The following is a 13,426-nucleotide window of genomic DNA, read 5'->3' as shown; positions in this document are numbered from 1 at the left end:
GAGTACAATTAGTGTGTGACTCAGGCAGCAATCAGGATAACTGATCAGCATTTCAGGCAGGAACTAACATTACCTCAATGTTTGGCAACTGGCCTGTTATAAGATATTAAAGAATCAATGCTTTGAAAACTATTTTTCGTAGGAAGGTTTAGTCATAGGTATTGTATTGCCAAGTGTTACTGGCTGCTGCAATACACCGATAGAGAGTATTAACCTGCATTGTGTGGGTGAAACATAGAACCTGCATTTATATAGCATCTATTATGACCTCAGGGACATCCCAGAGTGCTTTACAGCCAATGAAGTACATTTGAAGTGTGGTCACTGTTGAGATATAGGAAAATAGAGCACTCAATTTGTGCGCAGCAAGCCTCCACAGACAGTAATGTGATAATGACCACAGCATCTGTTTTAGGGCTCTTGATTGAGAGATAAACATTGGCCAGGACACCAGAGATAGGTCCCCTACTCTTCTTCAAACATTGCCGTAGGATCTTTTACATCCACCCGAGAGAGTAGGTGGAGCCTCGGTTTAACATCTTGTCCAAAAGACAGCACTTTTGACAATCTAGCATTCCCTCAGTACTAGCCAACCTTGCTTATGTGATCAAATCTCTAGAATGGAACTTGAACCCACAACCTTCTGACTCCAGAGTGAGCATGCTATACAGTGAGCTAACTAAGGGCCCTATCAGGTAGTCAGCACCATGGACAAGATCACTTGTCCAGCCATATTTCTTCTGTATACCTGAAGCAAAATCAAGTTAAATGTTGACCTGGTCACATCTATAAGGTGACCATATCAGTCTATCACTCCAGGATCGTGATTGTCTACTAAAATATTAATCTTTGGATTTTGTTTTCAGTTTGGGTCTCAGTTCCAAAACAGGTGGCGAAAAACATGTGAAATCTCTCCCCTTCACAGTTTTTCTGAGTAAGTGTTTCATGTTGAGGTACGGCTCCATTGGCCCTGGAAATCTCATCCTTTATGTGTGAACCCGATAGTGCTAGTAAGCTATTCAACTGTGGATGCTTCACAGCTAATCTCATGCTTGTTCCCACCTAACCACACACAATCAATTTCTGAGTGGGATCATTGATTAACCATTAGGAACGGAAACCTTGGTTGTTTCTTTCCCTTTTCCTTTCTACAGGGCACTGAGGGCAATTGTAGTTATGCCACCACAATCCTGGCAGTGTCACCTTCATTTGCTGGGGTCCCAGTAAATTGCTATAGGCATGGTAGTTCAATGGTTATGTTACTGGACTAGCAATCCGGAGGCCTTTGACTAGTAATCCAGAGAACATGTGCTCAAATCCCATCAGGGTTGCTTGAAAACCTGAATTCAGTTTTATAAAAAAGTGGTAAAGTTGAGTAAAAGTGACTGAGAAGCATTGGAAAGGCGTAAAAACCCTAAATAGTTTATTAATGCCCCTAAAAAAGGAAACCCACTGTCTTTACCTGGTCTGGGCTATATCAAACTCAGAGGTTCTACCTATCAGGAGATATTAAAGAGGCTGGGGCTGTTATGTCTAGAAAAGAGAAGACTGAGGGGGGAACTGATAGAGGTCTTTAAGACTAGAGTAGATGTAGAGACGTTTCCACTTACAGGGGAGACCAGAGCAAGGGGCCATAAATATAAGATAGCTACTAAAAAATCCAATAAGGAATTCAGGAGAAACTTTTTTACCCAGAAAGTGGTGACAATGTGGAACTCACTACCACATGGAACAGTTGATACAACTAGCATAGATGCATTTAAGGGAAGCTAGATAAACACATGAGGGAGAAAGGAATAGAGGGATATGTTGATGGGATTAAATGAAGTTGGATAGGAGGTGGGTCATGTGGAGCATAAACACTGGCATGGCCCTGCTGGGCCGAATGGCCTATTTCTGTGCTGTAAGTGCTATGTAATTCTATGCATACGTGCACTCCAGTCTCACGCCAAAGTGGTTGATTCTTAACTGCTCTCTGATGTAGATAAGCAAGTTAGTGAATGGTAACCAGGGCAACTAGGGATGGGCAAGTAATGCCAACAACGCCCACATCCTGAGAATGAATTAATAAAGACTTGGGCTTTATTCTACTGTTTATAAGGTGATCCCTTATTTCAAAATGTTGTAGCTTTGTAATGCAATCCAGACTGTTTACTGTATCTGAATCACCTTGTAGGAGTAAAGTATGAAATATCTGATTATATTCAAACCTTCTGTCATTGTTATTAAAGATCTGCACTCATATTGAATTGTATAAACCCAATGATAGTTAACAACCAGGTAAGGCAATATTTTTAAAAATAATGAATTAGCTTTTGCCTAGTTGTCAATGGATGCAGACTGAAATCACAGATGATGACTCCATTGTTTTATCCCAGCTGGTTCAAAATGAACTATTTCCACCGGCAAGAGAATTGGCAACCAAAGGACACGGAAGTAAGGCAATTGGCAAAAGAACCAGAGAGACTTGAACCCGCACCATTTGCCTCACAGGCGAGAGTGCTATGACGGAACCACAGCTGAGAGTTATAAGAGTAACTTTCAAAAGGGAATTGGATATGTACTGGAAAAGGAAGATTTTGCAGGTCTGTGAGGAAAGAGCAGGGTCATGGGACTAATTGGTTAGCTTTTTCAAAGAGCTGAACAATGGCTGACTGGTCTCCTTCTGTGCTGTGCCATTCTGTGATTCAATGAGAAATGCAAGTGCCAGAAGTCCAGTTGGCATTCTAAAGATGCACTTCATAAGTATACTGCTAGGAAGATATGGCAGATTTTAGTGGCATGTTGTGCCCGGCATACTGTCACTGTGGAAAAACACAACCTGTTAGGAAAAATGCTGCACAATAGGAGAAGAACTTTTTTAAATGAATGGATGAGACCATTACCTGCTGACTCCAATGTGCAGGTTGGTCACACTTAACACCTTACTCAGCCTGCATTGCCATCGTGAGAGTTGCTGACTGAGGTCCTATCTGCACGTTCAGGTACCTCAGGTAAATGTTAAAAATCCATTAGCACTGTTTGATAAGGAGCCTGGAGATCCCCCCCCCCGTGTCCCAGCCAATATCCTTCCCTCAATCAACAGACCTAGTGCAGATTAACTAGTCACAAGCTCGTTGCTGGTTTGCGGGATCTTTCTGTGCACAAAATGGCTGTCGCATTGTCCCTACATACCCACAGTTACTACAAAAGCAGTTCATTGTATCTGGTATACATTGAGATATTTCAGAGAGATGTGATACGGCTGCTATATAAACTTATCTTTCACTTTTTAACTGAACTTGAGCTGGACAGTTCAGCATCCCCCATCAATTATCCCAGTTTTCATTCGGACAGATGCATTATCCAGAATTTGTGTACTCGTTCTGCCAATTATATATTGAATATTGATGCATTTGGTTTTCTCTATATTGAAATAATCTGGAAAATGTATTGTAGAAAACGAACTCTTTACATTTTGACAGACATCACATAGTCTTAGACTCAAAATCATTGGCGAAAGATCTAGAGGGGAGATGAGGATAATTTTTTTTCACTCAAAGTTGTCAGAATCTGGAACACTCAACCTGAAAAGGTGGTGGAAGCTGATTCCATAAATAATTTTAAAAGGGAGTTGAGGATGAGGAACTTCCCGGGTTATGGACAAAAAACAGGGATGTGGGACTAAACACGACTGCTGTAAGAGCCGGCACAGGCACAGTGGGCTGAATGGCCTCATTCTGTGCTGTAAGTTTCTATGATTCTATATATATTTAAGGGTTTTTGCTCACTTTTCTTTGGCTGACTTGATCGGACGATTTTTAGCCCCTTTTTTTCCCCTACTCTCCTGAAATTGCTGGGTGACTTTCAATGCAGTTGGCCACTTGGTCTGACCCCTGTCATCACAATGTGAGAAGATAACTTCACTCAATAGAAAGCTTTAGATTCACGACCAGGGAGAGGTTTGACAGGTGTCAGCTTTATCCTCCGACATATTAGGCATCAGAGCAGAGTCACATCCCGCAGTTTATCAACTGAAATGATGTGTTGTTGCCAACGTCAGTCAAAGCCTGCCAACGTGTCTGGCTCGGGAACAGCAGTCTCATTATTAAAACACTAAAAAATGCAGTTGAGCATATTGACAGGACATAAGTGCACAATTGCAAACGTGTCTGTGCAATTCCAGAAACTTTTGGGGCTGATGTCTCTTTTATTTCTCTCCTGGGTTGGCGTCTCACCCTCTGGTTGTCTCCTGGATACTGCTCTACATTGCACCTCTGTAGTAGGTGTACGACAAATCATTTTCGTCAGATTTGGAGGGAGCTACCATCACAATCCTTCAGATCATTATTCTTTACATGCCCGACAATAAATTGGCACCCAATGCTTCTCCTCCCCATCTTCTTTCACTTGGGGGCACAAGAGCTGTCTCTGCCTTTGAAGTTGATGGATCTGGATTTCAGCTGTGGTGTCAGCAGGGTGTACAGTGTTAGTTATCCCACCAAAAGTATCACAGAGAATGCACGTACCCAAGAGTAACTGCTTTTCTGTCATGGCAAATCACCTTTGAGAAGAAGAAACAAATTACTGCTTGATGCGATGAAAATATTTTGTCTGTAACCATTTCCAAGTCTTGTTATGAAATTAGTTTCTGAAGTTGCGATAGGCAGGCAGAACTCCCATAGGAAAGGTTATGTAATCTGAAAGTTGCCCAAGGCACACTAGCGCAAACTGTTATTTTTTAAAATCAGGAATAGTATCTCTTTTCTTATTACAGAACACGTAATGAAGGAATGATCATATTCACCATGTAGGTGAATAATATCTGCATCAGTTTATACTGGTGTTGCATTATTGTTGAACAAAGTACATGTGGTAGTCAAACTCAGGATGCATTAGACTGAATGAATGGCTCTGTGTTCAGGAAGAAATGTTGATTGGAAGCTGAATCTTAAGAACATTAAATATGTGAAGGAGATAAAAGATTACTCAACACACCAACTCCCTTCCTTCCACACACCATGTACATGCTGCTCTGTTGTGGAGTTGATCCAACCCTTTAATTTCACCTTCCGAAGAAAAGATCTGCTAAATCTCGCCCTGTCATCCCTGAGATATTCAAACAAAGCTCCATGGTACTTGTCTAACCTAGAGCCTAGAAATGCCACGTTGCAAAATTAACGGGTGAATTTAACCTGCTTTTCTGGCTTCCCTCCGTCTACTATTGTAACAGAACCTAGTCCCTTTATTAAAATAATGGATTGAGGAATGTCATGAAAACCATGAAGCATTTGTCCATTAATATCACCAACATCGATTTTGAGGATTATTTTAAATGTTCCTGGCTTAAATACCCAATGCCTCCACCACCTGTGCACCATCACTACAGTCTGTACTATCTACAGTCTGTACTATCTTTAGTCTGTACTATCTACAGGATGCACTGCAACAAATCACCAAAGATTCTTCAGCAGCACCTCCCAAATCCGAGATCTTCACCTCCCAGGAGGACAAAGCCACTACGCGGTTGGGAACACCAGCAGCTCCCAGTTTCCCTCCAAGTCACATGTCATTCTGACTTGGACATCACCGTTCCCTTATCACCACTGGGTCAAAATCCCTACCTTCCAGCATTGTGGCAGTACCATCACTGTGACGTGGTTCAAGAAGATGGCCCAACCACCACCTTATCAAGGGCAACAAGGGTTGGGCAATCAATGTGGGTTTTGCCAGCGACGCCCACAAAGATTGATTGAAAAAAAATGGAACCCTCCTGCAGTGGAACACGTGTTGGGAATTTAGGCATGAAAATCAATGGGCCTGATTTGAGTCCTGCCCAAATTTCCATTAAAAAAATAGACTTGCCTTCATATACAGCCTTTCATGACCACAGGACATCCCAAAGCACTTTACAGCCGATGAAGTACAAGTTGAAATTAACGTGTAACTGCCCCAGAAGCCCTAAATTGTAAAATGTACCCTATATGATAATTGACACATTGCCTCACTTGACATGATATTTCCATGTTCCCGGTAGCTCAGAATTCATGCAGCACACACACTAAATGCAAGTATTACAAAAATAACTTTATAAATTAGAGTCACATACAGGAGAAATATAACAAAAGAAGATCAGTTCCAGAAATTTGGGTTTGAAGCTGTTTTAAAAGCATGCTCGACAGCTAAAAGTGTTCATTGGTGGTCGGGGATAAAAACCCTATTGTATTTTCTCATACTGAATGTGAACAGAATCTTGCCCCATGAGAAGCAATGTTTTCAACAAGATCAATACTGATCTTCTTCCCATAGATAATGGCTCTGAATCAGAATTATTTGGCGACTGTTTCTCTTTGGGTATAAATATATTCTTTGAGTTATTAATTCATAACTGGCAAACACATATGGAATAGATGAGGATGGTTCGTGCATGGATCCACCCAAATCAGTCTCATACAGGTTCCAGCTCGCAAGATTTTTGTTGCAAGACCTAGCATCATGTTGCACCAGCAATTAATGAACAATGATACCGATTTTGAGACATGATCTTAAATGGGCACTACATTAATCTTAATAATTGTGCAAACATTTGGCATCTCTGTAAAGTCTAACATTGTCCTTGTTGTTGTCAATGGATATTGGGAGTGATTTCAATGGCTTGACAGTTGTACTGCCTGTATTTTAACTCGAATCAATGCTGGAATTTCATGGAGGCAGTAAGACTCAGAAAGTGGGGGTGACCCCGCTTCGGTTGGCGGCGGGACCTGGGGCTGCACTTTGCCGCCACAGCTACTATCCCTATTGTCAGTGGCCCGACCCCCCCCCCCACCACCCCCAAGAGCTCAGCAGCGCCATTGGGAGAGGTGGTTGAGGCAGGCAGGAAACCTGGAGCCTACAGCAGGTAGGTGAAGAAAAGCATTTAAACAATCAAAGGGCCGGGTGCTGGAGGGGAACCCCTCTGGGGAAATCATTGGGGCCACGGGAACTGCCTTGCCTGCCCACGTCCCCCTCTTTGTTGCATAAAAATTGTCCCCCTGCCCCCAGGCTGCCACTGGGTGGCCGCCTCCATTTAGCTGGCAGTCTCCTCACAGTCAGTGTTTGACCCAAGGCAATGAAAAATGACCCCTAATTGGGCCTTTAAATATGGAGATTTAAATATGGAACTGCCTGCTTCCTTGGAGTGACCAGCCTTTCCACTTCTGATCTCACTGTTGGGAAAATGCCCAATGCGTGATCATGTCGGGGAGCTGGTCCAATGTGGCTCGCTGCAATTTTACTGCACCCCCACCCAACAGCCTGCTTCCTGTGGGCCAGTAAGATTCAGCCCCATGTCTTGTTCGTCTATCACCTCTGTGCTTGCTGACCCACTTTGACTCCCATTGTGAGAATGCCTTGATTTTTAAAATCCTCATCCTCATTTTCAAGTCCCTCCATGGCATCCACCCTCTGTATCCCTGCAAGTCTCCCAGTCCCTGAACCCTTCCAGATCTTTGCTCCAATTCTGGCCTCTTCTGCATCCCCGATTTTCTTTGCTACATCAATGGCGGCTGTGCCTTCAACTGCCTCGGCCCTAACTTCTGGAATTCCCTTCCTAAACCTCTCCAGCTCTCTCTCCTCTTTCAAAACACTCCATGGAACTTGACTCTTTGGCCAGGCTTTTAAGCCCTTTGTCCTAATATTTATGGAAGTGGCTTGGTGTCAAATTTTTGTTGGACAATCGATCTTGCAGCACGCCATGGGTTGTTTTACTACTTTAAAGATATGACCTAAATGCAAGTTGTTGTTGTCACTGGTACAGCTCTGTAATTAACATCTAGTTTGTTCTGGGGAGTGGGGGGAGCTCAAGTTCAGTAATTCCATATTTACATTTACTCGTAGAGCTGCCTGCACGCATAAAGCAGAGTTTTCTGTGGTTATGAAGGATTCAGTTCTAATGAGTGAAACACCTGCCATGTTGTACATGAACGGACGAAGACACCAACTGAGTTGAGGTGGAAGTAGATAACAGTGCTGGCCTGTTCTTTATATTATCCTTACATTTCAATTCAAATCTCACTCTGAGTCCACTTGTACACCGCAACCACCCCTCCCACAACTCTAGAAGATTGTAGCCTAGATGTTTCTACTGGCGATATTAATGAATGAGTATTTAATATTCTTGTGTGAGTTTTATCTGCCATTTTGATGGAAGCACTACTCTTTATTTTAATCTGAAATGGTAAAGTTCAGGCCATCCATGGTCAGTAACAGAGGTTAGCTCTCTTCCTAAGTGCAGGGATATAGGGACCATTTTCCAACCACAGCCTTTTCCAGTCAAACACTTAAATCTCCTCACATAAATTCCCTGTGTGTTTTTTAACGCAGGGCTAAGTAAGCTGGTCAGGAAAGTGCCCAGAGGATATAGTGTGACTGTGTTAAGCATTTGTATGGAAGAAAAGTTGGTTAGAAAATATTCGACATCCAAGCTGAAATGTTTTCCGAGGTGATGATTAGTAGGATGGAATTTTTAAATGGATGGAATCTCCTATGTTACAGATAGATTGGAGATGAAGGATCAAGGCATCAGATAACCCTGTGACTGCGAGGCAAGAGTGCTTCCCACTGAGTTATAGCAAACACCTCATTGGAAACGGCAGTTTTCCAATGACAGAACTTCCGTTATAAGACATTTGCCAATGTGTCACTCGTACATTATTCAGCTGCCCAAGATTCTATCAAAAATGGGCCGACAGGCCGCTATACACACATAATATAAAACATGGTGATGTATTCATGTTGATTTACAGCAGTTAGGGCATGAGCAACCTTTCATAGAAAGGGTTACTTTCCTTAAGATTCAACACAGGCACAAGGCCGACATCAATAGCAAAGGCTCAATAAATTGATTTTAAATATGCTGAAGAGAAGGTATTGGTAGCTGGAGCAAAACCAGCCATCTGTTCCCATCCTAGCTGAATTGCAGTGACAGGTAATATTTATGTTGAAGCCTGGTGGAAAGAAAGTGTCTCTGCTGTGTACATTTTACCAGAAAGAAACATGGCTTATAGACGGGCGATATTTGGAAACACTGGCCAAACTCCTTTCGTGCTCTTGGAGATCATCTACAACCCTGCTGCCCTCGCACCAAGTCCAATTCACCCATTACCCCCGTGCTGGCTGACCTACACTGGCCCCCACCTCAGCAACACCTCGATTTTAAAATTCTCATCCTTCTTTGCAATTCCCACCATGGCGTCATCCCTCCCTATCTCAGTAAACTCCTCCAACCCTACAACTCTGCAAATTCTCCGCGCTCCTCCAATTCTGGCCTCGTGCAACACCTATTTTCAGCACTCCACCATCGGCAGCAGTGCCTTCAGCTGCCTGGACCCTAAAACTCTGGAATTCCCTCCCCAAGCCTCTCCACCTCTCTATCTGCTCCTTTTAAGACGCTGTTTAAAACCTACCTCTTTAACCAAGCTTTTGCTCCTAATGATCTCATGTGGCTCACTGCCAAATTTTGTTTGGTAGTGGTCCTGCAGTGCACCTCGGCATGTTTTACTGCTATATAAATGCAATTTATTGCTGTTGAGGCACTCGAGAGGTGCAAAAACCAGAAAATGTCCATATTTATTATTCCAAGCAGCACAGTGTGGAGTTCGAGTGTAACACATCACCTTTAAAATGGCTTTTTCACCGACTCAATTAAACAGTCATCTTTATAGAGCCCAGACTGCAGAGTTCAATGCTGTTTGAATTCACTAGGGGACAACAAGCTAGTGTTGCAGCTTTATTGTGCTAAGGAGTTGTAGATCCGTTACAGCCACAATATAGCCACTTTTAATTTCATGTGAGGTCAAAGAAAATCGGAATTGCTGTGCTTACTTCAAATGCTAAGATTTTAATGCAGTTTACTCCTGGCTAATTCAAAATGGTTTCCCTGCTCAAAAGAATCCTGTAGTTTTAATTAAGGGAACTACCTAAAAAAAGAACACAGGAGGCATTTTTTGCACCATTTTATTAGTTAACTCAAATTAAGCAACTTTGAGTTATGAGGAGCTGACTGTACATAAAAACATAAGAAATAGGAGCAGGAGTAGGCCATTCGGCCCCTCAAGTCTGCCCCAGACCTCAACTCCTCTTTGGTGCCAGCTCCTCATAACTATCAACACCCTGATATTTCAAAAATCTATCTTCCTCCTCTTTAAACACTTTCAGTGATCTAGCCTCCACAACTCTCTGAGGTGGAGAATTCCAGACATTCACCACCCTCTGAGAGAAGAAATTCCTTCGCATCTCAGTTTTAAATGAGTGTCCCCTTATTCTGTAACTATGTCCCCTAGTTCGAGATTCCCCCCACTAGTGGAAACATCTTCTCAACCTCTACCCTGTCAAGCTCCCTCAGAATCTTGTACGTTTCAATACAATCACCCCTCATTCTTCTGAGCTCTAATGAATAAAGGCCTAGCCTGTTTAGCCGTTCTTGATAAGTCAACCCCTTCAACCCAGGAATCAGCCTAGTGAATCTCTTTTGAACTGCCTCCAATGCTAGTTCGTGATTTAAAAAAACAAATAAACACCAAGCGGGCCCTTGAAATGTTGCCTTGGCAATCTAGTGCACAAATTCATCGACGATTCCTCTTTCTGTCCTTTAAGTGCAGGCATTAACCAACAAAAAACAGATAGAGGGATTTAGGCAAACATACGAAGATGGCGGGCAAGAAAGGCCAGTATGCCCGGTAAGCCTGCTCCATCCTCGTGATAGCTGGAGCTTCATGACCAGACACTTCCTACCATGTAATCTTCTGGGAAAGAAAAAAGAGAAAAACCCAAGAGAAGAAAAATACTCTGGAAAACCCTTCTGCAACTCCCTCAGGCGATCAAAACCCAGCCTCGGAGAGCATGTCATGCATTCGTATGCTGCTATCTCACTGTAGAATTATAGGGCTTGTGCACTAAAAGAAATGAATAGGGCAATGAGTTGTAAATTTTCCACTGATGCATCAGGAAGGAGTTTTTGCGAACATCATCAGCACTTAATGAGAAACTGTGTCAGTCAATTGCACATGAAATAGTGTCTGCTGAATATAGACTGCATTAGTTGTAATAATTAAACCCTGTAAAGTCTAGAGGCCATAGTTGATTTATTAATGTATTTATATTTCCTAATTACTTTTCCTTAAGAATGTTGCCGACTGAGTTAAATTTTTCCAAAAGTAACTAATTGTTGGCTTAATGAAACAATGGGCTGAATTTTCCCGGTCCCTTGATGGAGGGCTTGCAGGCAGTGGGGCTGGGAAAATAGGGAGGAGCCGAGTTGAGACAGCTCCCCGTGCATTACTATGGCCGGAGAACTTCCCAGGGGTGGGCTGGGAATAGGATCAGCTGCTGTCTTCACTGGTTAAGGCCCCCAATGAGGGGCGATTTTGCTGCTAGCGGAGCGGCCCCTCACCGCATGCAGAGGCTGCCAGCCCAATGGACTTTGACAGGCTAGGGAGTCATTGGAGCTGGAGGGTCCATGCCCCAGTGATGCAGCTGTGGGCAGGAAAGGCTGCACTGGCAGCCCAAACGATCCCTCCCGCTGGCAGTTCCCTCCTTTCCGAGGTGCCCAACGGCTCCGGCCCTCGTTAATTTTTACCTTGTATCCACAATCTCCGAGAGTGCCTCCATGTTGAGGTGCCCTCACAGTCCCCGACCTGCCTCAGCAGCGCCCACCTCTCCTAGGGTGGTAGGGAGACGGGACGGTGGGGATTGGCCCTCTGATTGGCCCCACGGCATCAAGAGCCCATCCACCATCCTTAACAGGACTGCGAGTGCGAGACAGCCAATCAGCCTCTTGGAAGATTGTGGCGTCAGTCTTGCTGGCGGCAACTGCAGACTCGGGACCTCCATTTGGACCCGATGTCAGAGTCCCAAAGCCCATGGGGGAAAATCCAGTGCAATAATTTACTTACAGCAGCATTGGTCCAGACTTTAAAAGCTCTATTACTAAAGTCACAGAGTACTTAATAATAAAAAAAACACTTGGGGGAAAAAAACAATTACAAATATTTAAGGTATGAGTAAAACTGGTATTTTTTAATGTATGACATTGTTGGGAGTGAGACTTCAGAAACTAGTCCCATAGGGACACCTAGTAGCTGGAGGCTGAAACTGCTTTGCAGCAGAATTGAATGGGACTTCACTTCAGAGCTAAGTCATTGGCTGTGAAGAGCTTTGGGACATCCTAACGATGTGAAAAGGTGCTACACAAATGCAAGTTCTTTCTGACAAGCCCAATAGCATGAAAACAAGCCAAGAGAGTTCTTTAGCAAGCCTTGGGAGGGCTGGATGGAGCAGCTGGAGTACCTTGGGATGGACTGTAAGTTCCTTTGGGAGCTGCACAGTTGGGATCGTTTTGTTCTATGAGGCTGCTCCCAAGCCATGTCTACTGCTATGACATTCGGGGCAAGACAAGTTTTTAAAGGCACCATGTGTCTGCCCTGATCATATTAATACCTCCTTTCCCACTACTTGAGACTAGGGGCAGGATTTTCGGGTCCCTCCAAAACTGACTGGCGTGCTGGTTTCCCAGCCCCTGTTCCCATCAGGCAGCCAATTAGGCGTATTAACATAAAAGCAAAATACTGTGGATGCTGGAAATCTGAAATAAAAACAGAAAATGCTGGAAATGCTCAGGTGGTCAGGTAGCACCTGTGGCGAGAGAAGCAGAGTTAATGTTTCAGGATTAAGTGCCTTGTTAAAGGTAAGTTAAGGCGATCGACTGGGATTTTCCAGGCAGCCCCCAGTTTCCCGATGCGATGGTGGGGTAGATCTACTGCCTGGAGGCGGGCACCCTGTAGAGGGATACACCCACCCCCCCAGAGTGTTGGCTGGTTGCTTTCTTTATATTTTAATTAAATTCTGAAAAAAAAGGCTGAGAGTGCACCTTCATGTTGAAGCACCCTCTAAGTTACTTATCTTCTATTACAGCCTGCTGCTCCTCTTAAGCTGTAAGGCCTCTGATTGGCCCTGCAGCTTTTAGAGCCTGTCTGCCACCCTTACCTGGAAGGGAGCCTGTCTCCATGCCAATTAGGGCGCCCGGTCAAAATCCCAATGAGTGACTGTTTCCCCCTAGCACCTTTAACGCAGTAAAATGTCCCAAGATGTCCTCTGTCCCCCGTCTTGTTTGTTTGCTGTATAGAACCTTTTGCTAAGTCCATTAGGAAGGATGTGGACATAAGAGAGGTGACAATCCCAGGCAGCGGAGGCACTCAGGTAAAAACCTCCCTGTACATGGACGACGTCGCCGTCTTCTGCTTGGACCCGCTGTCTGTTCACAGACTGATGAGCATCTGTGACCAGTTCGAGCTGGCCTCGGGAGCCAAAGTCTACCACGGCAAGAGTGAGGCCACGTTCTTTGGGAACTGGGCCAACCGATCCTTTGTTCCCTTCACCCTCAGGTCAGACTACCTGAAGGTGCTGTGGATAT

The sequence above is a fragment of the Heterodontus francisci genome, chromosome 42 (genome assembly GCF_036365525.1).
Source record: "Heterodontus francisci isolate sHetFra1 chromosome 42, sHetFra1.hap1, whole genome shotgun sequence".
Taxonomy (NCBI): domain Eukaryota; kingdom Metazoa; phylum Chordata; class Chondrichthyes; order Heterodontiformes; family Heterodontidae; genus Heterodontus; species Heterodontus francisci.
Note: the sequence above shows the minus strand (reverse complement) of the source record.